This window comes from Hyperoodon ampullatus (assembly GCF_949752795.1).
Source record: "Hyperoodon ampullatus genome assembly, chromosome: 12".
Lineage (NCBI taxonomy): Eukaryota > Metazoa > Chordata > Mammalia > Artiodactyla > Ziphiidae > Hyperoodon > Hyperoodon ampullatus.
In genome coordinates this window covers 54378769-54406179 of record NC_136925.1, presented here as the reverse complement: position 1 = coordinate 54406179, position 27411 = coordinate 54378769, and positions in this window count along the sequence as shown.

Below are 27411 nucleotides of genomic sequence, written 5' to 3'. Positions count from 1 at the left end.
ATAATAATCCATATGAAATTATTTGTACTGTCTGGATGTTCCCATCATATACCTATACAGTCCTTCTCTTTAGTACATATTTCCTAGAAACTGTCATTGGCTGTACCCACCACTGCTTTTTTCTAGAGTTTCTTTTTCTCATTGTTAAGATTAGGAAAAGCAGAAACGGAAACAATACCTATCCAACGAAGTGAAAGTTTAAATCTGTCATATTTATATAAATAAAGAAAAACAGATGAATATGAAAGACTATATATGACTATAGAAAGACTAAGGCATTAGGAGCCAGGAGATCAGTATCACTTACCCCTAATTCTCCACGTGTCGCCAGCTCTCTGACCTTCACTGAACCATTTTTCATTTGCTCATTCATCAGACTAATATTCAGAAGAAATCACTATGTGTCAGGCACTCTTCAAAGCCCTTTGTTGACTCATCTGAAAAATGAGGAACATACACTTCTCTCAGCTTAAGATGTAGACCAGACCAAGACTATTATAGTAGTTCTGCTTCTTGGTTCTTTGGAGGGGTTATTGTTTGGCAGTGATCTAGAACCAGCAGATTAAGCCAATTAGGGAATTAGTGTTCATTATACTCCCAGGAATGTTTTGTAGTGATGATCTAAGGGAACATTCTGACCTTTTCAGTATTCAGTTCCTACTTTTTTTTTTCCTACTCTGTTTTAACATCTTCTTCTCACATTTGGATTTATTTCTCCTCTCCTGTGCTAACCTGGACTAAACTTCAGAAACACCAGGTCCTCTCCAATATTTTTCATCTTTTTTCCCCCCTCACCTATAAATAATTTATCATCTCTATTGTTCAAATTAACAAATCCTGTCAGCTAAACAGATTTGCATTGGGCTACATGATACCTCTCAGACTGCCAGTTATTGAGAGAAAAAAAATAAAGATCATATGTGCCCACAAGGCAAAATTCAGTGAATTAACAACTCAAAGATGATATCAAAGCTGAGTTACAGTAAAATCTACAGTTAATGAAATATGACATTTCAGAATACATGAGATATCATAGAAAAAGTAGTTAAGTACTTCTTACAATAATAAATAAAAAAGAATGGAAATTAATGAATCAAGAATTTAGTTAAATAAAAATAGAAGAGTAACAAAAAATACTGGCCTATAAAACTTGAAAGAAAAATATACAGTAGGTTGAACACATCAATGAATGAATTAGAATAAAGAACATATCATGCCTAAAGTTAAAACACTAGAACTACACTGTCCAATATAGTACACTAGCCACATGTGGTTATTTAAATTAGTTAAAATTCAACACAATTAAATACTTAGTTTCCTCAGTCTCACTAGCCACATTTCAGGTACACAGTGGTTACATGTAGCTAGTAGCTACCATATTGTGCAGTACAAAATATGGAACATCTCCATCACTGCAGGAAGTTTTATGACAGTGCTGTTCTAAAATTTAAAAAAAGTGCAAAAGCACTTACTAACACAAGCATTAACTGTGTTCTGATCAATGCAATTAGAAAAGAAAAATAAAGAATATAAATTTTTTTTCAGAAGTGAAATTGTATTGCATTAAGATATAATGTCCTAACTGAAAATTTCAAGACATTCATTCAGGAAACTATAACTAACAATAAGAGAATTCAGTAAGTTGGCTGAGTATAGTATCAATATAACAAAGTCAATAACCGTCTTACATAAAAACAACTCTTTTATTATGCAAAACATAATAAAAGAGAAAAGAACCCACCATTATAAATGACAACAGAAAAGATGTAACACACTAAGAATAAACTTAGGAAGAAATGTGTAAGAAGAAGGGCCTCCCTGGTGGTGCAGTGGTTAAGAATCCACCTGCCAATGCAGGGGACATGGGTCCGAGCCCTGGCCCGGGAAGATTCCCACATGCCGTGGAGCAGCTAAGCCCGTGTGCCACAACTACTGAGCCTGCACTCTAGAGTCCGCGAGCCACAACTACTGAAGCCTGTGTGCCACAACTACTGATGCCCACGTGCCCTAGAGCCCGTGCTCCGCAACAAGAGAAGCCACCTCAGTGAGAGGCTCGTGCATCACAACAAAGAGTAGCCTCTGCTTGCCACAGGTAGAGAAAGCCTGCACACAGCAACAAAGACCCAACGCAGCCAAAAGAATAACCAAATGAATAAATTAATAAAAAACCATAAAAAATAGAAGTATAAGAAGAAAACCTAAAATATTACTAAAGAAAAGTGTAAATATGTGTTCTGTTCTTTGATAGGGAGACCTTAAATGTGTATAAAATGTTTATACTTCCCCAAAAAAGTACCAAATTGATTATTTTAAATACATTTAAAACTTTATTTTCAAAAGTGAATCTAAGTGATTCTACAGTTTTTAATGGCAAAATAAACAGGCAAAAATAGGTGGGCAATGTCTGACAGAGGAGAAATAAAGGCACAATACTTTATCAGATAACCAACTATAATGGAAAGCTTTATTAATTAAAGTAGGATTCATACTGAAATATCAATATACATATCAATGTAATAGAATAGTGTGTCTTGATGTAGACCCAAATTTGTGTTGGAATTTCTAAAATGACATAGATGGTATTCACAATCTGTGGTCAAAAATGAATCATTGGGGGGAGGAATAGATTGGGAGTTTGGGATTGACATGTACACACTGCTATATTTAAAATAGATAGCCAATAGAGACCTACTGTATAGCACAGAGACTCTGCTCAATATTCTGTAATAACCTAAACGGGAAAAGAATTTGCAAAAAAACAGATACATGTGTATGTATAACTGAATCACTTTGCTGTACACCTGAAACTAACACAACATTGTTAATCAATGATACTCCAAGATAAAATAAAAATTTAAAAAGAAATGTATCACTGAATCAATTTAGCTGGGAAAAATAGAAGCCATTGTAAGATACAATTATTCACTACCTCAAACCTTATGACAAATAAATTTCAGACGATTCCAGGAATTAAGCATAAAATTTGAAACTATAAAACTATTAGGTGTTGGGCTTCCCTGGTGGCGCAGTGGTTGAGAGTCCACCTGCCGATGCAGGGGACACGGGTTCGTGCCCCCGTCCGGGAAGATCCCACATGCCGTGGAGCGGCTGGGCCTGTGAGCCATGGCCACTGAGCCTGCGCGCCCGGAGCCTGTGCTCTGCAACAGGAGAGGCCACAACAGTGAGAGGCCCACGTACCGTGAAAACAAACAAACAAAAAAATTATTAGTCTCAATATGAGACTGATATCCCTAGTTGATATGCAACATACAGAATCCATAGATAAAAATATTGATGATTTATTTACATAAATTTAAAAAATACTGCATGAAATAAATGTGATACTAAAAGCAAAAGAAAAATGATGAACTGGGAAATATATGAAACATGCATAAGAGATAAAGGGCAGTTTACTTAGTATATAAATATATTCTATCATCAATAAAGAAAGACCCGATAATCCAATGGAAAATTAGGCAAAGTACCTGTGATGGTCAGTTTTATGTGTCAACTTGGCTAAAGTCCCCAGTTATTCAGACACTAATCTGTGTTGCTGTAATGGTATATTGTAAATGTGATTAACATCTGCAACTAGCTGACTTTAAGTAAAGAAGATTACCCTCAATAGTCTAGGAGGGCCAGATCCAATCGTTGGGAAGGCCTCAAGAGTAGAACTGAGGTTTTCCTGAGGAAGAAGAAATTCCACTTGTGGACTGCAGCTTCAACTTCTGCCCAAGAATTTCTAGCTTACCCTGCCTTATGGATTTTGGACTTGCCTAGTCAGCCCTTATAATCACATAAGCCAATATATAAACAAACAAACAAAAGGCAGGGGAATGGATGTGTCTCTTTTTCCTCCAGGTTTTGTTACTTTAATAGAATCCTGACTGATACATACCTACGAGTGGAATTTCTTGGTTGCAGGATATAATGTAGTTCAACTTCACTAACAGCACTGACTGTTTTCCACAGTAGTTCTTTCTATGTATTTGAAAAATTGGATAGTTTATAAAAATTATTTTAGGAGATTTTATATTTTAGATAATACTCCTTTGCTGGCAATGTGTGTTGTAACTATGTGTTTACATACTGTGTCTTTTTAACTTTTAGAAGTTTTGATCTAAAGGTCATAAGTTTACTATGGTCTGCCGTATCCATCTTTTCTTTTGTAGCTAGCACATTTAATACTTTGCTTAGGAAATTTTTCCCTATCGTGATGTTATAAAGACACTTTCCCTACACTTTCCTTAAAATTAAAAAAAAAATTATCTCTTTAGTCAATCAGAAATTGATATTTGTGTATGGTTTGGGGTAGCATTCCAGTTTAATGCTTTCCATACAGATAATCAGCTGTTCCAGCACTGGTATTTTTTTAAATTAATTAATTAATTAATTAATTAATTAACTTTTGGCTGCATTGGGCCTTTGTTGCTGCATGCGGGGTTTCTCTAGTTGCAGCGAGCTGGGGCTACTCTTCATCGAGGTGCGTGGGCTTCTCACTGTGGTGGCTTCTCTTGTTGTGGAGCACGGGCTCTAGGTGCGTGGGCTTCAGTAGTCGTGGCAGGCTGTGGCACGTGGGCTCAGTAGTTGTGGCTTGCGGGCTCTAGAGCGCAGGCTCAGTAATTGTGGTGCACAGGCTTAATTGCTCCACGGCATGTGGGATCTTCCTGGACCAGGGATCAAACCTGTGTCCCCTGCATTGGCAGGTGGATTCTTAACAACTGCACCACCAGGGGAGTCCCCAGCACTGGTATTTCATAGTCCCTCCTTTCCCCTGTCATTTGCAATGATGTCTCTGATATATATTCTTTTCCATATGTTAATGGGTCTATGTCTGGGCTCTTAATGCTAATTTATTCGTCTTTTTTTTTTTTTTTTTTTTTTGTGGTACGCAGGCCTCTCACTGTTGTGGCTTCTCCCGTTGCGGAGCACAGGCTCCGGACGCGCAGTCTCAGTGGCCATGGCTCACGGGCCCAGACGCTCCACGGCATGTGGGATCTTCCCGGACCGGGGCACAAACCTGCGTCCCCTGCATCGGCAGGTGGACTCTCAACCACTGCACCACCAGGGAAGACCTATTCATCATTTTTCAGCTTATTCCAATTCATGAGAATAAATCTTAATAGCTGGTTAGACAATTCCCCCAACATGATTCCTCTGTTTCAGATATATCCTGACTATTCTTGGACCTTTGAACTTCTTCATAAGTTTTAAAATCTGTATGTCAAATTCTTCAAAAAAAGAAAAAACAAAAAAAAATCCAGTTTGGATTTTCTTCATAACTGCATTGACCACACGTACCAATTTGGGGAGGGCTGATATTTTTCAAGATGTTGAGTCTTTCTACTTATAAACATGGTAAAAATAGCTACTGAGTTAAGTCCTCTTTAACATCTTAATCCTCACTGTTTGCTTTTTCTTTTGCCCTTGCTAATTTCCATTTTTTAGTGAGAAAATCCATAATTAAAAATTGTGCTTTTTATAATTAATGCAGTCTCTAGTTGCAGATAGGTTGGAAGGAACTTCAGAGTATCTAGTCTACTGTATCACTGGAATAGAAAGTACAATTCTTATCTATCAGATTAACTCAAAAATCATGATCATTTGTTAGTAAATTTTTCTTTTAAAAATGGGAGGAAAATGCTCCATGCCTTGACCTAGGACTTAATGATTAAAAACAGAAAATAAATAAATAAAAATAAGCATATCAGGCCCTGAAACAAAAGAACTGTGGAGAGGAATGAAACCTTCTAAGAAAAGCAAGGAGTCCTCCAGTTTAACCTCCCAATTGATATAATAATTCTTTTGACAGCATACTATAGATAGCCTTCAAACACTCCAAAAACATTTTACAGTGATGTTCAGTTTGAGTTCTAGAACCATATTTAAAAGATTTTTAAAAAAATATTTGAACCATATTCCTTTTCCTGGTAAATTTATTGATGTAATCCAATTTTCCAAAATAAGTGAAAACACAACTGAACATTTGCCTGAACCTTCAGTACTACAATAATGATGACACCATAGAGATACCATGCCAATACAGTATATCATTTAAAAATCAGAGTACAACTGCATCTTATTTAAAAATTGGAAGATGCTTTCACATTTTTAGAAGTTATGTTTCAAATCAATCAACATATGAACAGTATACTTGGGACAAGCAACAGTCCTGAGCCTACCCTTCTTAGAGAACGCTGCTTAGACCATAGAGAAATATAAACAGAAATAAATCTCTGATTTGGAAATGACTTGATATATTTTATATTAGGTGAGAAGAAATGGAAGTCTGAATTAGAAATGGCATCTGTTTATTTAATAGTCTACATGAAGGGGAACTATGGACATACATCTGGTGTTCCAGTGGCTGTATAATAATCAGTGTATCCTGACTCAGAAGAGAAACTGAAATTACAAACTTGAAAGAATAATATGATCCCTATTCTATCAACTAAACATCTCAGGCTTACAACCCTTCTGAAAGTGGTATGTTTGAGGAGCATTGCGGACTCTCTGTGCTCAACCAAATTCCATCTGCTTCCCATATTTCTTAGCCCCCTTTCAGTTCAGCACTAGCATGTGACCAGGCTTGAAATGAAAGAGAAAGGTATATATATATATATATATATATATATATATATATATATATATATATATATATATATATATAAAGAGAAAGAGAAAGGTGTATATATATATATAATGAAAGAGAAAGAGAAAGATATATATATATATATATATATATAAAATGAAAGAGAAAGAGAAAGGTATATATATATATACATATACATATACATATATGTATATATATATATCACTTCCAGGTGGAAGAGATGAAAACCCCATGAATGATTTTCCTGTATTTCTTTCCCTTCACCAACAATAAACACCTGTATGTTTCAGAAGGTGCTGCTACAAAATGGGGGAGCCTCTGTAAACCTGGCATACTAAGTAAACCTATGCAGACTACAGTTCTGTTTATGTGAGTAAGCATAAGATAAAGCACTGGGATTTGGGATTAATTTGTTATAATAGCAAAATCTAGCCTATTCTGATTAATATTGAACAACTACTAGATCCAATATTATTTTTTACAAATTAAAAAGTTTTCAAAATTTATGGTGAGTCCCATATTGAGAAAAATACTTGAACTTTTTTCCTTTAAATACTTTTTCAAGGTGGATATAATTCTACATTACATAAAAAGGATTGAATTCTAATTTATGTGCTTTAATTCCACCAATGCTCAGATCCTCACTTAGTCTATTACATCTGCAAAATGGATATGGTAACTATTTTTATTTGAGAATTATTGACTCATTGGGGAGCCAAAGACCCAAGTACGTAGCACAGTGAGCAAGGCAAGACAGAGGGGGGTCCTTGGGTGGAATGGACCTTGGCAGTGCTCAGAGAAACTGAGAGGCAGTTTTTCTGTGCTGCTCTAGACTCTGCCCTGATGGTCTTATCCCTTCCACCTCTGCAGCTTCCTCTCTGACCCCTCTGGCTGTAGTCCCCATGTCCACACTTCCCCAGCCACTGTGGAATTTGGCACAGTCATTGCACTTAAGCCACAAAGGGACCATGTACACCTGTTACTGTAAGCCACTGCCCACTCATGAACATCTTAGGAAAGATAAGGGGAGTTGGAATAGTTATAGGCCTCAAAAAACAGGAGCCAATATAATTTTTAATATCAGAAACCCCAAATCAGAATACAAATAAGTGGAAATCAGCAAATATCAAGTACAGCCATTCCTTCAACTAATAATAACTGAACATCCACAATATGCTAAACACCATGCTCAGCACTGAATATAAAGTAATAAACAAGACTGAATTGTTTATCGTTCTCTGCTCTCCTAGAGGGCCTCAGAATCTAGTGGGCACAAAACAAACCAGAGATGAAGAGAAAAGAGAAAAGTTAAACAATCCATGTTGTCCTTCAGGGTAAATATTTATATTAATAGAAATGAATCATACCACTCTGTTAACTAAAATCTTTCAATGGCTTCTCATTGTACAAAAACAAAAGATGAATTATTTATCCCAAACTGTAAGTCATTTTGTGATTCGGTCCCTACCTATTTAACCTCTCTAAGCATCTGTTTCTTCATCTGTAACATGTTGATAATAGCATTTACTTCATAGAATTTTTGAGAGGATCAAGTGAGATAATCTATGCATTGTGTCTGGCAATAGAAAGCACACAATAAATGTTAGTCGATAATATTGTTATTATCTCTCCTACCTTATCCCATGACTTCCTTTCCTCTCACTGTACTTCACCCACACTGACCTCTGAAAACTGTTAGACTAGGTCAAGTTCTTGTCTACATATGGACTTGACTTCTAGTCTCTGCCTGGCTCTTGGTCTGACAGGCTTCTTCTCATCCTTTACATTTCAACTTAAATTGTCACTTTCAAGACTCCACCTAAAGTGTTCTCCTGCCCCTGCTTGTCTCCATCATAGTACCCTGTTTATTTCATTGGACATTTAATTAACTGCATTTATTTCATTTATTTGAGAACTTACTCACTTTATTGCATGTCTTGCCCAGTAGAATTAGGCTCCAAGAGGCAGGGAGCATTTGCCCTGACTTGTCTGTTGCTGTATCAAATATGCTTAGAGTAATGCCTTGCACATAGAAGTTCTTTAGCAAATATTTACTGAATGAATTAATAAATTCACAAACAGATCAGAAGTTCTAATTAGAATAAAGTCTAGGAAGATGTTTTTAAAAGAGCTGAATTCCAAAAAAAATACATAAATAGATAAAACAACCTCAAAGTTTTGCCTTTCTCACTAAAGGATTGGTCAAGAAGTGGATCACACAAGGGTAATAGAACTTCTGCTGTCACTTGAACAAAATCTCACCCATAATATCCAGGTTCTGATTTGAGGTTTCAAATCATTAATATTAGTAGATACTTAAGTAATTATTTCTTACAGGTCAATTTAATACGTACTGAGACTATGAAGAAGAATGAGAAATCACAAGGGGATTTTGATATAATAGAAAAGAAAAAATATTTATTATAAAATCAGTAAAAGTATAGGGTGTTAAAATATAAGGTAGTCCTGTCTTAGGCAGTGAAGTACAGCGACGTGGAGATTGCAAGCTGAAAGATTTGACTTTTGCACAAACACTGAGTGCTGAGGAAATGCAAAGGCTGGGCAGGACCCAGAAGGACACGTGCCTTTGCATGTGGAGAGAGAAAGAAGAGGCTGGGAGAAGAATGTGAGCAACCTGGGCATCCATATGATACATGAGGGATTATCAGTAGACAAATTAACCAATCTATCTGGTGTTAAAGCTGCACTGATTAAACACTTCCTATTAGACAGGAAGCACCCAAAACACCAGGGCACTTCAGTTGACATTACCTAATAAAATTGGTAATTCTTTTCATCAGGTATTTACTGAGTACATACTACATAAAATATTCTATGATTAAAATTGAATAATGTGCCATAGTTTTTAAAGTATTTTCATATCAATTATCTTAACTCACAATATACAGTTAAGAAGATCATCATTTTCTAGGTAGAAAAGCTAAGTCATTTTTCACTTCTCAAGGTCACCGGTTAGCAAATTGCAGACTTATGAGTGATCTAGGATATCATACTTTATCTAGTTCAGTGCTCTTTTGCTGTTTCATATCTGTCTCTCAATTGCAGTAAATATTTATTCCACTTCAAATACTGTAAGTACCTGTGTGCAGAATGAATGTATCAGTCACAGTATTTGCTTACATGATTTAAGTTTATATTTTCCAACCAGTTAAGCTGTTATTATAGCAGAAACATTGCCCTAAATTTTTACTAAATTTCTTAACTTAAGGAGTATGAAAGAAAAAAATACTTAACTTCAGCAGAAATATTTGTGATCAAAGGTTGAATTGCTAGAAATTAGGCGTTTCAGTTTTCACCAATTAAAAAAAGTACAAGGGGGGACTTCCCTGGTGGTCCAGTGGTTAAGAATCCGTCTTGCAATGCAGTGGACGCCGGTTCGATCCCTGGTCAGAGAACTAAGATCCCACATGCCATGGGGCAACTAAGCCCATGCACCACAACTACAGAGCCCATACATTCTGGAGCCCACATGCCGCAACTACTGAGCCAGCACACCACAGCTAGAAAGAAGCCTGTGCACCGCAATGAAGAGCCTGTGCGCTGCTACAAAAGATCCCACGTCCCACAACTCAGACCCAACACAGCCAATAGATAAATAAATTAATTAATTAAATTAAATAAATTTTAAAAGTACAAGGGTATGAATGCTAAACAACTGTGAATTTAATGAGGATAAGTAACTTAGGAATGTCATGTTACAAAGTTAGCCTATAAGAAACTGATTTGATGTCAAAAGTATAATTATACTAATACAAATGTATTATGCTATTTAGACTTTTTTTAAAGAAAAACTCAAGAGTTTAGAATTTCTACTGTTTTAGTTTTAGTTTTGTTTTTATCACCCTGGACATTTACACATTCAATTTTACCAAATTTTCACTTGTATCCATCTTAAGGGTCATATTTTGCTCAATATTTTACTATTTGACATATGTATTATTATTAAGTCAAATCCCCTTATTTCCCATAGAAATCTATAAAATCAAGCAATTTTGAAGATTTTTAAACACAGGAAAATATAACAAATGGTCATTTCTATCAGTCACGATATGAAGATACAAAATAATTACAAATAGATACTGTTTTAATTGAATAGGGAGTTATCACAAATATTTATATTCCTGGTGACATTTACTCCCTAACAGTTTTCTAAAAATTATTACAGTGTCTTTTGTCCAAAAATTGGAAAAAACTGAAAAATTGACACATGCAAATTTCTTTATTGACTACTATTTTAATGCCAATGTGAACATTTTGTTTTATGCACAGCACTTTTCTTTAGGGTGCATTAAAAAAAAAAACTGAAGGATTCTGTATCTGTTTCACTGGTGATGACAAGTATGTTAATTGCTTGCAGATAACATCTGTTCTAGTGAAATCAAGATGCAGAGGCTGGGTTGGATCTGTGGTGCTAGCAGCTTTCTAAAGCTTTGTCTGGGAGACCCACTGCATGCATTTCACAGACTCTCCAGGCAGCTGGAGGGCTTTTGAGCTTTTTTGAGAAACTTCCAGCAATTGAAATAAAATCTGCCAGGAATCTTGGGTCATCGAAATGTCTCTCTTTGAGCAGTGGACTCACCTTTGAAGGTTCAAGATATCCACTGACCATGACGCCTAAGTGTGCTCTGGCTAAAGCAAGTTCAGGGTGAGCTGCCAACCTCCTGCATGCAAGAGCGGGCCTCTGACTTCCTTCTCTGTTTACAGAGCAGAGTGAAGGGCCCCTCTAGAGGGAATAGCAAGAGCCTAGTCAATATAATGTCAGATATAAAGGACCCTTATCCTCAACAGGCCACATTTACCATTTTACAGGGTTCATGGACTATAATTGCTTACCAGATGTGCCTATGGAGTTGCTAACCATGGCAACATGATGGCTCTGGTCCCAACCTTTTCCGGGCCCTGCATGTTTGCTTCTACTCTAAGCTCTGAGTTTGTGTAGACTCTGATGTACTATTCCTAGAAAAGCCAATGCTACTCACCAATGGATCAGACAGTCATGCTGCCTTGTGCTTTGCTGGAGACACATAGGGTCAGGCCTGGAATATCCTTTTCAGTATGTGCAGACCCAGAAGACTATATCAACCAAAGCTATGAGGTTAGGGATCTCACTGGGTCTGCAGGTAGACTTATGGTGGTGTAGTTCAAGAAATTTTTAAAAATTTGTTACCGGTTATAGAGTTTAGAAAAAGGAGACTAGAGACATGGATGGAAAAACTGAAGAAAGTAAGCACATGAGACACCTGAGAAAGAGAATAGAGACAAAATCACAGGAGTAATAAAAGTGAATGCAATGAGAACAGAGATATTAATAATATGACATGTTTACACTATGGTGGAAAAATTTATTTTAAAAATTTACTTCTAACATGGAATTCCTTATTGCCAATACAAGTTTTAAAAATATATTTTCAGTGTGCTTTAACACATCCCATTTGTATAAAAGTTAATGATGTAATAACTTAAGATAAATGCATTCTGACTTTGTAATCTAGGAGAAATAAGCTCTTTCCTCTAGTTCATTTGAGGAGCCTTTCTATGTAATAAGCAATAGAACAGCAAATTCATGGTGCAAAGTACATTTCCTCACAGGTAGAAACACTTCACTCTTGCATGTTTTCCTGTCATTGCTCTGAACTCCTTCAATGGATAAATAAAAGCAATCATTTTTACAAACTTAGTGACACTGAATAAGACATACCTATCTGTTAAAAGAAATATAGACATGAACGTCAATATGGTTACCAATAGTGTTCTCAGGACTGTAGTTCCAGAACACTTACTACAGAACAAATTAAATTCATTGACTGGGAGGTGGCATAAAGGGTTTTTGTCTCTGCAGATGGAAGTGAAGAAGTCAGCTTTTGTTGGCTCTTTTGGCAGCCTACTTTCTAGACTTCTACATCAAAAGCAAGCTTTATTCTTTCAAATAAATCCAGCATCAAACAATAAATTTTCAGCCATCGAACACTGTATTCATAAGAATTAACATGAAGTTTGTTTTTTTAAATGAGTAATTTAAAAAAACTTCAGGCATTTATTTAAATTTAGAATTTTAAAACACTTCAGAAACCTAATTATATAAATGTATCTATGTTTTTACAAAAATATAGATTATATATGAACAAACACACACATACATGGTCATAGAATTTTATCTTTTGATTCTGGTTGTGTGATAGCAATCTCACATAAAACATAGTTGTTAGTTTTTTAAAGAATATATTTATTTGTATTTTTCTAGATAGAATGCTTCAAAATGAGAAGGCTCAAAATAGGCATCAATGTTGCACCTAGCAAGAGAGATTGAAGCACTTGGAATTCTTGCCTTCATAATTCTATACTGCTTATTATCATTTCTCTACTTTGCTCATATAGTCAAGAGAAATTATTAAGTTTTTCAGGATGGTCATTTTCAATAGCAGAAGAGAAATTATGTGGCCTGTTTGTGCTATCATTTACTGATGACTCTTCAGTGGTTATACAGATAATATTCTTGTTCACTTCCTATCAATCACCAATTTTTTCTGACATTTTACTACTTATTTAGAAAGAGAATAAGAGCAGGAATAATTTGATAGCAATTTAAAGTAGGTATATTTATGAAATATTACACATTGCAGTAATTGGATAATACAAGTTATTTTCTTTATAGCTAGATAAAATCATACTTGTTTTTCTTATCAACATAAATGAGTAAAAGCTTAGTGTTGGTATTTTTGTGAATTAGGGAGTGACTTTAAAGAAAAAACAAAATTGCCAAAAATTTTAGACCAACAAACTAAATTGAAGCACAAAAATTAAAAAAGGAAAAGATAAATATTGACAATTATCATTGTCATTGAAATTATTCAGCAAGGATAGAGATGTTTTAAACTTAACAGAAATAGATTAAGTTGGGAAGCCCATGTTACTGAAACAAAAACAGTTACAGATATTTATTTATCTCTAAAAAAATTACTAAGAAAAAATCTTAATGTGTATGAGTATAAATCCAGTTTATAATCTGATTTTTTAAATCCTTTAAGTTTTTTTGACAATTAGATTATTGTTCACAGTTCCTTAAACTGAACCAATTGAAATGACTTTTAAGAAATCATCCAGGGCTTCCCTGGTGGCGCAGTGGTTGAGAGTCCGCCTGCCGATGCAGGGGACGCGGGTTCGTGCCCCGATCCGGGAGGATCCCACATGCTGCGGAGCGTCTGGGTCCGTGAGCCATGGCCGCTGAGCCTGCGCGTCCGGAGCCCGTGCTCCGCAACGGGAGAGGCCACAACAGTGAGGGGCCCGCGTAAAAGCAAAAAAAAAAAAAAAAAAAAGAAATCATCCATTTCAGACTTTTAAAATTAAAAATATTTTGAAAAGATAGTTTCATTTTAAAGATGGTACATATAAACATAATTCATTATTTTTAAAAAAAGTTATAACCTTTTGTCCTCTAGAATTATGTAGGTCAGCAGGACTCACCAGGCATGTTAATCCTGCCAAGGTAGCTCTTACTTCTCCTTTGTAGAATTTATCCCTCTTCTAAGTAATAAACTATTTGCTCAGTAAGTGCTTTCCTAGTAGACAGTGAGCAGCATGAGGATAGGGACCTGGGGTGTTAATGAGTAAGTTCCTGGTCCAGAGTAGATACTCAACTACTATTTATTAAGGAGAGGAGAGATGGAGAGGGAGAAAGAGGTAGAAGCAGAGGAAAACAGATAGCCTGTGAATATTGTGTGTTAGATCAGTTTGGTATCAGGGATGCTCAGTCATCCATCAAGAGAAGAAAAGGGGAGAAGTGTCATTTTCTTTTGAAATCTGATGTGAAAGGCAATTCATTAAGACAGGAGAGAGAGGGAAAAAAAGATTCAGGGCATAACACCCTACAAAAGGAAAACTGGGCTGAAACACTTTAAAGGAAGAAACACGAAGGTTAGAACAGGTAAGACTCAATAGTAGGCAGACTGTGTACTACCATCAAGGCGAGGATGAATGTAGGAAAGAAGTAAAGAGTCGCTTAGATCACTGGTCCATAGGCTAGTTCAGGCCCACACTTCTACCTCTCCATGAGGTAAGCACAGAATGTGAAAGTAAGCATTTATAAATGTTTATACAATTTGATGGAATAATTTTGTGCTTGTTGAATTCAGTGAAGACAGACTTGGGTTTATATCTGTACATTTTCTATTTGATTTTAGGGGAACTAATTTTAATTGTATGTTTAAAACCTGAAATGGTAAGTTGAAAATGTACAAAATAAATGTTTAAAAATAAAAAATTATAAAACATTTAAAATTTAACAGCTAGTCTTCACCAAAGACAGCCTGAGAAGCACTGACATAGACAAAATATTGGATTTTACTGCTTCTTTCCATTTTCTTTGAGGTTGTACTATTCTACTGTCTTAGAGCAAGTATTCTCACCATGAAAAAATAATCTTAAACATACTAATTGGGAATTATTTTAAAGAGCTTTCTAATTTGTGGCATGTGACAATATATGAAACTTCAAGTAGAATAAATACAGAGGTTTTTGGTTTAGTTTCAATACACAAATTAGGGCATTTTCACCACGTGGGCTTAAAACTCTTTTCTGCTCAATTGTTTCTATAAATATTTACATAGAACTATACCACTTTTCAAGCACTTGCAAACAGTGGCTTGCTATGTTATAGGTACATGAAATGTTTCTTTCAGAAAAAACTTGCAAGCAGAAATATTGAGCTTTAAAAATCTACTTAAAGTTCTTTTCCAATTTTCCCCTTCTGTAACAGCACTCTGTATAATAAGTCCAGTTACACCCTTTATTTCCTTAAAAAACTTATAACATATTTCAGACAAGCAAAAATATATTAAGAATGGCATAATAAGCATCAATATATGTAATACTGAGCTGAATGAATTAAAGTTACAAGTGGAGTTTTGAAAGGGCCCAATAAGCAACATCCTTTCCCCCAGCTGAGTGCAGAGCCAAGTAAAAGACAAACACAGAAGTCAGACAGAAGCAGATGAAAAGGCCACCAGCTTTTGATCACTCCCCTGACTGGAACTTCTGACAAAAACAGAACCTGCTCCAGCCAACTTATCTTGTGAAGGAGAGCAAACGGTCATTCTTTCTGAGACAGACAGATCTGAAGAGAAAGGAGAGAGAGACTGAGCAAAGCAAGTACAACTCTCTCTTCTGAAATCACCAATCAGATAACTAACTCCTATTCCCTTTGGGGAAAATGTGTGAGCAGGTAGAGAAAAGCAAGCAGTCAGCCTTACTCTAGAGGTCCCTAGACTTGAAATCTTAATGCCTGGGAATGGAAATTTCTCTTCAACATAAACAATGGCCCCCAAATTTTCTTCTACTTTTACTCTATACATAAGTATACCTAAGAAATATTGTGTACTGTCTTTGCACTTTTAAATTTATTTGATTTTAAACTATGTAAATTTAATAACTTAAATTGAAATGCACACAATGGATTATGTATTTTATTTTGTTTTTTTCTGGCCACACCACATGACATGCAGGATCTTAGTTCCCCAAACAGGGATTGAACCTGTGCCCCCTGCAGTGGAAGCACAGAGTCTTAACCACTGGATCACTAGGGAAGTCCCTGGATTATGTATTTTTTACAGTGGGGTTCTGATACTGATTTCTTGTTTTTTTCTCACAGAAGAACTAAGAAAGTTTTCTTAGTTCTGGCCAAAATAATATTGTGAATTGTGGTTTGTTTAGTGGTGCTCTCTCTTTGAATTTCCCAGTTTTAGCTCATTCATTTCTCTGTACCTTCCTCTATTTAAAAAAAATTAGCTTTGTTAAGATATAGTTCACATACCATATATTTCACCCACTTAAAGTGTATGATTTAATGGTTTTTAGTGTATTCACAGATATGTACAGTCATCACCACGGTCAACTTGAGAACACTTTCATCACATCAGAAAGAAACACTGTACCCTTTACATATCATGTCCCTATTTCTCCACCCCACTCCCATTCCTAAGCAACCACTAATCTACTTTCTATCTCTGTAGATATCCCTATTCTGGATATTTCTTATAGATGGACTTATACAATATGTGTTTTTTGGGGCACCAGCTTCTTTCACTTAGCATATGTTTTTAAGGTTCATCCATGTTGTAGCACAGATCAGTAGTTCATTCTTTTTATGCTGAAAAATGCTTCATTGAATGGACATAGCACATATTATATATCCATTTGTCAGTTAATAGATATGTAGGTTTTTTCTACCATTTGACTGTTACAAATAATGCTGCTATAAACATTCATGTCTAAAATGTGTCTCCTACAAAGAATATACCATTGAATCTTGTTTTTTAAATTCAGTCTGACAATCTCTGGATTTTGATTTGTTTAATCCATTCACATTTAATGTTATTATTGATATAATTGGATTTACATCTGGCATTGTACTTTTGGTTTTCTATGTGTCTCATGTCTCATATTCCTTTGTTTCTCCTTTATTTCTTTCTTTTGTATTCAGTATATATTTTCTGATGAAACATTTAAATTTATTTATTGATGATTTTTAAATTACAGACACACATGTATATACACACACATACACACACATATTATTAGTGGTTGCTCTAGGACTTACCACATATATCTTAACTTACAGAATCAGCTTTAGCTTTATACTGGCTTGATTCTATGTCTTGAGATATAGAAATACATAACTCCTATATAATTCTATTCTCTTTCTTCCTTTTTTGTGGTATTATCATTAAGTCTATTAATGTTATATATTACATTGATTAATATTACAAACCCAGGGCTTCCCTGGCAGCGCAGTGGTTGAGAGTCCGCCTGCCGATGCAGGGGATGTGGGTTTGTGCCCCGGTCTGGGAAGATCCCACATGCCGTGGAGCAGCTGGGCCCGTGAGCCATGGCCACTGAGCCTGTGCGTCCGGAGCCTGTGCTCTGCAACAGGAGAGGCCACAACAGTGAGAGGCCCACGTACCGCAAAAAAAAAAAAAAAGAAAAAAATTACAAACCCAATAATACACTAAGCCAAATACAGCTTTGTTCCTATCCACCTCCTTTATGCTGTTATTGGCAAATATATTACATTTTTATATGTTATAGGTCCAACATTACATTATACACATATTATTTTATTTTTATTTTATTTTATTATTATTATTTTTGGCTGCGCTGCATGGCTTAGGGGATCTTAGTTCCCTGACCAGGGATTGAATCCAGGCTCCAGCAGTGAAAGCACCAAGTCCTAACCACTGGACGGCCAGGGAATTTCCTATACATATTATTTTATACAATTGCTCTTTAAATCTGTTAAGAAAAGAAAGGAGAAAAATATGCCTTTATCCTGGCTTTAGTAATTACATAATTACCTTTACTAGTGTTCTTTGTTTTTTTGTGTGTGTGTAGATTGAAATTACCATCTAGAGTCACTTGCTTTTAGTCCAAAGAATTTTGTTATTTCCAGAAAGGCAGATCTATTAGTAACAAATTTTCTCAGTTTTTACATATCTGGGAATGTCTTTGACTTTTATTTTTGAAAGATAGCTTTGCTGGATATAGAATTCTTGGTTGACAGTTTTTCTTTGAGCATTTTGAATATGTTATCCAACTGCCTTCTATCCTCCATTATTTCTGCTGAGAAGTCAGTATTAATCTTATCAGGGTTCCCTTTTAAGTAGGGTGCAATTTTTCACTTGCTGCTTTCAAGATTTTCTCCTTGCGTTTGACATTCAGCACTTTTACTATGATGTGTTTGTTCGTGGATCTCTTTGAATTAAATCTATTTGGACTTCAGTGAGTTCAAGGATATGTAGGTTAGTATTTTTTTTTTTTGATAAATTTGGGAAGATTTCAGCTGTATTTCTTCAAATATATTTTTCTGCTTCTTTTCATCTTTCCTCTCCTTCAGGTCCTCCCATTATACATATGTCAGTGTGGTTACCGGTAACCCACATTTTTCTGAGGTTCTGTTTATTTTTCTTCATTCTTTTTTCCTTTCTGTTCTTTTTCTGTTCTGTTCTGTCAGTGTATACTCAAGTTCACAAATTCTTTATTCTGCCAATTCAAATCTACTTTTAAGCTCTTCCAGTGAATTATTCAGTCCAGTTCTTTTATTTTTCAACCCTAGAATTTCTCTTTGGTTCTTGTTTCCATTTGGTTCTTATATTTTCTATTTGATGCAACATTGTAAACATACCTTTTTTTACATCTTTGATTGTGATTTTTTTTAGTTATTTGAGTGTATTTGTAATGTCTACTTTGAAGTCTTTTCCTGTTATATTTGCTTTGTCAAAATTTCTCGGGGCTTGTGTCTTTTTTTTTTTTTTTTTTTTTTTTGGTTGGAAACTGGACATTTAAGATAATACATTGTAGCAACTCTGGATACTGTCACTCCACCTCCTGGTTATTAATATTTGGTTTTTTATTTGTTTAGTGACTGGCTGGATTATTTTAATGAAGTCTATTTCTTCCTTCACTGTGTCAAGTCTCTGTTGTTGCTCCTGAGGAAAGCACAGCTTTGGATATGTCCACAGCAATCCTCACATGACAGTGGTTTTTTCAGAGTTCATTTTCTCTTTTTCCCTGGCCACATCCAGATGTTTAGCTCTAGTAATTGTTGGCTGACTACTCTATTGTTTTCAACAATGCCCCGGGGCATAAATTGCTCTATATATGATTCCAGTCAAATTTTTTTCTCCTCGGAAGTAGCAGTTTCCAAGGTCAGTCAGTGTGGAGATTTGTTCTGACTCCAGAAAGTTTCCTCTCAGTTCTCTTTCTCCAGTTTTTCTTTCCAGAAAATTGGCCAGGCTATAGTTTAGCCTGCATCTTCATTGAATCTATGAATCTCCTCCCAGTTGACTTTCACCACAACTGCCACTGTTTTTCGGAGCACCCTAAGGCTTGAACTTCTCCATGCTCTATTGCAAATGAAGTCAGTTTTTTGGGAAGAGATTATGAGCTACCTCTTGATTCTCCACCTCCCTCCAGGTAAAATCTCTGAGCCGGGCCTCTGGAGGTAGGGACAGTAGCACACTTCTCTCTGAATGATATCTCCCTTCTAAGAACTGAGAACTTGGAGATGGTGGGTGTTGTAGCAGCCTGCCTTGGCTTGCCTCTTCCAACATGGAACCATCACCTTATGGACCAAGGGAAAGTTGACTGGGGCTCCAGTATTCTCAGTGATATTTGGCCCACTCTGTTTCATGACTGGGGGCTGGGTAGAGGAAGGGAGCCCTTCCCTCTTAACCACACTGACCTGGAATTTAGCTTTAGCAATAGGATGACACATGCTGATGTCTTACCCCTCCTGGGAAAAAGTCCTCCATTTGGAAGCTGGTGGAAGAGGGAGCCCTGCGTTCTTGGCTGCACCAGTCTGGAGTGGAGTTTCTACCTCTCTGAGTTGAAATAGGGGAGGAAGAGATCAGTCTCAGTTCAAATACCACAGACTCTAGATTTTCTTAACAAATGTTTGTAGATTGCCTTGAATAGATGTTTCATTTGCTGTAAGCTCTTAGGAACATTTTCAGAAGCTGTAAATGGCTGTTTTGTTTTCTAATAATTCTCATCAGTGTCACTGGGGAGTGTGCTGCCAAACTCCTCATGTATGCCACTCCATTTTTAAACATTTTAATAATAGTAGTATACTGTATGTATGCTTTCACAAGCAGATTTGTATCTTAATATTTTGTTTGATAGATTCACCCACATTGATTTTTGTTGCTTCATTTTAGTCATTATGATATTCCATTGAATGATTATAATACCACTGACTTATCTATTTTCCTTTTGATAGATGTTTAGGCTATTTCTATTTTCATGATTACAAACCATTCTGCAATTAACATTCTTGAACACATTTCCTTGTAATTTATATTAAAGTCTTATAATGCATATAACTAAGATTACAGTTTTGGGGTTTTAGAGAATATGTATACAAATATCACCAAACTGCTTTCTAAAACATTTATATCAATCCGCCCTTTCACCAGTAGTGATATTAGTTTTCATTTCTCCACATTCTCACTATCCCTTGGTGTCTTCAGAATTACAATTCTCATGTGAGTGAACTAATAATTCACTGTGGTTTTAATATTCATTTACCTGATTTCTAGTAAGGCTGAACATATTTTCATATTTTATTGACCATTTATGCTTCTTCTTTTGTATAACACATAATTTTTTATTGCTTAGCATATTAACTATATTGAAAACATTTTATGTGGACTTGAAAAATAAATGTGTTTTTGTTTTTGTTGGGGGTATGTCCTATATATGTTAGTTAGGTCAAGTTGGTTAATCAAATCTTCTATATCTTTCCTGAATTTCTGTATTATTATTATTATATAAATTACTAAGAGCAGATATTGAAATATTATCCAACTTTGCAATTCTGACAACCTTTAATTAATCCTTGTTCTAGAATGCAGTTATTTGGAATAAGATTACTTCTTTTGAGACTTGCTTTCTAGCTTTGTTAAGTCAGATGTAAAAAAGCCTTAATCTATAGCTAATTTAGCCCAACTTCTGAGGTAAGATTCTTCTGAGGACTCCAGCTGATATCTTGTGTATCATGAAGTCTTTTCACTCTGATGAGTGGGAATAGAAACTATTCCCAGCCCTGTATGTGGTTGAGGATTGTTCTACTTCTCTCAGGCCATTCTTTGCATGAGCTCTATATTTTCCCCACTGTAGCAAAACAGTACTCAGCCAAAGACTCAAGGGGACCCTTTTGCAGTGCCCTGGAGTTCTCTTTCTCTCTGTCTGGATCTCTTCTCTCTCTGATATTTTACCCTACAATTGCTAGCCACCTTGTCCTGCCTTTACTAAACTCTGTCTCCTCAATTCATTGAGACTCCTGAGTTCTCTTTGGGTTCCCATTCCTGCACAACTCCCTGGAAATATTCTACATAGTAATCTGAGATATTCATAGGATCCATCTTATTTGTTTGCCTGTTGTACAATGTCTGAGAAGTGTTGTATCATATCTGTTCCATTTGTCTTCCTTGTTAAGTTGGGAAGATAAACCTGGTTCCAGTTATTCTATTATAGCCAGAAATAGAAATCTCTTAAGTATCTCATTCTTAAATATACATGGAAAAGTATGAATTTGAAGACATCTAAAGAAAGTCTATAACATGAAAGAAAAATATAAAGAGAACAAAAAATAAAGACCTAGGATTAAGCAGAATTAATGCAGGGTGAAAAACTTCAGAAAAAAAATTATAAATCAATATACTTAGAATAATAAGGAAATGTAATGCACCTATAAAATATCTGAGAAAAAGGTAAAATGATCTAATTTAAAACATGCTAGTTTTTTTTAAACTTTAGTACAAGAGTTAAAAAATAAAATCAGGGACTTCCCTGGTGGCACAGTGGTTAAGAATCCACCTGCCAGTGCAGGGGACACATGTTTGAGCCCTGGTCTGGGAAGATGCCACATGCTGCAGAACAACTAAGCCTGTGCACCACAACTACTGAGCCTGAGCTCTAGAGCCTGCGAGCCCCAAATACTCAGACCGCATGCTGCAACTAGCCCACGTGCCTAGAGCCCATGCTCTGCAACAAGAGAAGCCACCGCAATGAGAAGCCTGCACCCCACAATGAAGAGTAGCCTCCACCCACCGCAACTAGAGAAAGCCTGCCCACAGCAACGAAGACCTAATGCAGCCAAAAATAAATAATAAAAATAAATTTAAAAAATAAAATAAAATAAACTACATTTTCCAGAAAACAAAGCAAACAAAGAGATATTAAATTGGATGAAAATGGTAAAATATTTAGAAAAATCAATCCAGGATATCCACTATCAGGATAGTAGGTGTTCTAGAAAGGAAAAAGAGAAAATATAAGGAAGATAATTTCAAACATACAGAAAAAAATTCATATATGAGGGAAGTGATTACCCAATTTCTAATGACTTAGCTCAGTAAATGCAAAAAAAGTACCAAACTAATGCACATTTTTATTCAATATCACAAGACCAGTGATAAAGAGAAGGTCCAATAACTTCTGGAGAGAATAATGTGTTTCATATGAAGGACATATCAGAATGACATTTTTCCAGAGCAAAACTTGGTACTATAGGATAATGAAGGATCTAAGGGAGTATTTGGAAACACTTAGGAATAGAAAAAGTTATATAAGTTAAACTTTTATGAATAGAAGAAAGTTATATAAGTTAAAAAATGAGACAATTATTAACTTTAGAGAAAAGAGGTCACAAGAGAGAAAATTCAATCATAGTATACTATGAGTTTACATATGCACAGTTATGAAACTACATTATTAACTAATAATTATGATATGCTATATTGGGAGGTGAGAATCAGCATGAAAGAGATTTAACTTCTTTTTCAAAATAATGAGAAATTTATGTCGGATGTTAAAGTTGATAAATCAAGGAAAAGAAGTACAGTAATGTTATTTAGGTTTTGAAAAATGGAGAAATAAAGGCTAATATCAAAAGATATAACTAACAGAATTATTACCCCTTGTAGGTAGTCTATGGGAGGGCAATCCTGAGGACACTGATTTCAAAAAAATCCTCTGGTACTAATTATGTGCATGAATTACTCTGAATAAAAATTAAGACATACATAATTTCAATAAAATATTTAAAAATATTGACTCTGTATCCTGTGTCTTTGGGGCAGATTTAATCCTCTCTGGAGATTTTAGCCAAGCCAATTCATGTACAATTCCTTGTCATTTTTTGTTCAGGGATTTATTTTTTGTTTTTAGCAGAGCTACTAAGAGATGAGACAACGTGTCTCCATATTCATTTTATTTATGGTGCTCTTAAAATACCAACTAAAGAAAGTATAGACACATGACACACCCAAGATATTTTCAAGCATGCATTTTGTTGTTCACTTTTATTCACCACCCAACTCTCATCACCTCTACTCAATATCCCTTCCAAATTTCCTGGTTGCTCTCTTGAGATTGTATTAGTCAAGCCATTCCATTACTAGTTGCTGCACTCCTCGGTGTGAACAGGGCTCTGTGTCCAGTGCAATCAGGGCTTGTAACTAAAGAGCTCATTTGGACTCTGCTTCACTTGGTCCCCTTCCAGCTATGTTCTTGGCTTACTTTACTTTGGTGGTTGAGAAATTACAGGGACCATAACATTTATCTTTTCTTATCTTACCTGAATCTTCATATATCTTACTGACTAAGACATGTTCTTCTGATTTAGTACATCTTATTGCTATTAAAATAACAAAAAAATTTCCAAATATACCTAATCACATTATTATAACTTTCCTTCACACAATCTCTAACCAAGCATATTTTATAAAAGTATTGCAAAACAAAATATAGTTTACTTTTGGCCAATATTATTCATCACTAAGTAGCATGATAAATGAATAATTATCATCATCACAATATTATTATACAACATTTTTCATGGTTTAAATGCTTTCTATAGACCAGTTAAGAAATTTCTTTCTCTATGTTAACTAATTCATAAGCATTCTCACAATAGCCCTGTAATGTAAGTACTGTTCCTATCTTATAGATGAGAAAACTGAGATTTAGGGATATTTAATATCTTCCAAAGTTTACAGAGTAAGTCAGTATAGCCAGGAGGTACAAATTCCTGTGGAATCATACAGACTGGAAAGAAAACCTATTCTGTCTGTTAGGAATAAACGTTTTGAAAACGAGTCCTTAAAAAAGGTGATACCTGAACTGAGTCCTGAAAATAAAGGTTGAATAAAATAATAAAATAAATAAAGAATAAATAAAGATTGGGAAGATAATGTGTGCCAGAAAAAGAGAACAGCAAGAGCCAACATGTAGAATATGGCAACTTAGGGGAGCCACAAAGAGATCAATATGACAAAAATATAGACTGTGTTGACAAAAGGGTGAAGTTTCATTGGAACCCAGCCATACCTATTTGTTATGTGCTGTTTATGGCTGCTTTAACACTATAAAGGCAAAGTTGATTAATTGCAACAAAGTCCATTTGGCCCACAAAGCTGAAAAGTGTTTGCTATCTGATCCTTTACAGAAAAAGTTTGCCAACCCCTATTTCAGAGAATCAGTTAAGTTTTAGAGCAATTAAAAGTAAGAAAAAAAAATTAGGGCTTCCCTGGTGGCGCAGGGGTTGGGAGTCCGCCTGCCGATGCAGGGGACGCGGGTTCGTGCCCCGGTCTGGGAAGATCCCACATGCCGCGGAGCGGCTGGGCCCGTGAGCCATGGCTGCTGGGCCTGCGCGTCCGGAACCTGTGCTTCGCAACGGGAGAGGCCACAACGATGAGAGGCCCACATACCGCAAAAAAAAAAAAAAAAAAAATTTTTACTCTCCTTTCTCACCTTTACAGCATTCTTTATTTACTTGTGTAGATCCAATTTTGATTGTCATATTCCTTCTGTCTGAAGATTTCTTTTAAGGTTTCTTATAGTGCAGGTCTAGTAGAAGATCACTACTCTCCAGTGATGAGCTGGGTTACCAAAATGAGCACAGTCTCACCTAAACACCACGACTAAGGCTACCTCTGTTTGCTTTTATATACCTCTTATATCATAGCTCTCCAAAGTTTTTGCATGCTCTTTTTAAAAAAACTTTTATTAAAAAATATTTAAACCTGCAAAGAAAGTTTAATAATAATACAATGAACTCTCATGTACACTCACCTACAGTGACCATTGTTAATATTATTTTGCCACACCTTCTTCTCTCTACACACAGACACACACACACGTTAAGTGTCAGCTGAAACTTTTGAGAGCGTCACATATCATGACCTTTCACCCCAAAATAAAAAAATAGGGCATTTTCTTACATAAATCATGGCACTATTAAGTTCAGAAAATTCAACATTAATACAAAATTATTTTACCTATTGTCTCAATGTAGTCCTTTATAGCATATTGTTTTTCTGATCAAGTATTCCAGTGCAGAATCATGCATGTGTTTACTTGTTATATGTCTTTAATCTCCTTTAATCTACAAGTCCTCAGTCTTTCTTTGTGTAGTGCAAATGTTTGACATTAAGCTTTTGATTGCTGAGGCTTTCATTTCAAAGACATCCATCTTGAATAAACTATTGCCAGCTCTATGATGCAGCTATTAGCAAACACGTCTAGGTAAGGAATGAGGTTGATCCTATCCATGAACTTCCCCCTCTATAAAGTCCTGAGAAAGACAGATCATTGACAGCTTAAAGCCATCCCACCTTTTCCTTCCTGTGTCCTAATTTCCACTCTTATGCTTTAAATTCAGCAATAAAGAGCGAACCCATGAAACCCTAGCCACTCCATCCTTGCGACCCTAACACAGGCAGAGCCCCAGGTCCATGCGCCCTCCCTCGCTCTCTGCCTGTGACCTCTCTGTGTGGCCCTCAGGCATGCCATGTACCCTCCAGGACCTGAGAGTAATAAATCTTGTTATTTAAAGTTCCCTGGTAGCTTTGCTGAGATGTGTCCTGTGGTCATAATAAGAAACACAAGGGCTGGTTCAGCCACAACACTGGCCTTGGTGGTGGGGGGCGGGTAATGTTTGTGGGACTTGCTAGAGTAAATACAGGGCCCGGGTGAGAGACTCAGGATTCCTAGCCAAGAACATCACTATCAACAGACTAGGAATGACACAACGTTATGTCTTTCATAAAATGACTTTTTTAATGAATACATGCCAGATATTTTGTAGAAAGTTCCTCAATTTGAATTGTCTGATAGTTTTTTTATGATTAGATTCAGATTATGACTATCCTGGCAGGAATACTATATAAGTGATGCTGTGTCCTTCTTAACATAACATTTCAAGAGGCACACACTATTCATTTGCCCTGTCGTCGATGTTAATTTTAGTCACTTTGTTAAGATGGAGCCTGTCACATTTTTTTCACCATAGAAATATCCTTTTCCCTTTGTACCTACTAAACAATATGTGGGGAGATTTTTTTTGAGACTACTCCTCAAATATATTTATCTAATGATGAATGATCTGCGAGAGACCTGGTTTCTGAACTTTTTGCCATACTCAGAACTGGTTAGCAAAAAGTGGCTGTAAATCCTCAGTGCCAATACACCATACTCTCTAGGGCTTTTGTTTCTTGCCTTTTCTGTCTTCAAGTCTGATTCCTAAGTCCCCTGAGACTACAATAGATTTCACACTGAATTTCAAAAGATTTTAGTTTAGATTTCAGCCTCTTACAGAGTCTTAGGATATAGCAAATGTCTTTTGTGGAAAATGGTTATGTATCTGTGGACTTCAAACCTTCAATTTTGTCTCTCTATCCCCAAGTGACTTCTAAAGGCTACATTGGTTTCTCCTTCTTTTAACGGTTGCTCTCTGTCTGAGCCAAACCACAAACTTCAGCTCACACCAAGAACTGGCATATTCCCGCATATAAAAAATCAGCTGCTATTTATCTACTCACCTCTGAATGTTTTTCCTCTCTATATAATTTAGGACCATTTAGTCCTCATAGCTTCCACAGTTCCATGATGCATTTTCAAAAGTATTTTTTGTAATTTATCCTTTTTCCTTGTTACGAACTGTGTGAGTATAGGCTTGACATAACTTTTAAATCCTACTTAGAAGTCCAAGAACAGTCAATTCTTACTTGCATCTGATAACTCCAATATCTGCATCTCCTGTGGTTCTGTTTCTATTGGCTGTTTTTCCTCTTTGTTCTTTTGTCATGTTTTCTGTCTTTATTTCTCCTTAGTAATATTTTGACTAAATGACAGATATTTTAAATAAAAAGTTGTAGGGATAATTGGAAGTTCTAGATGATGTTGTCTTCTCCAAGAGAGGATTCATTTTGTTTTAGGCAAACAGG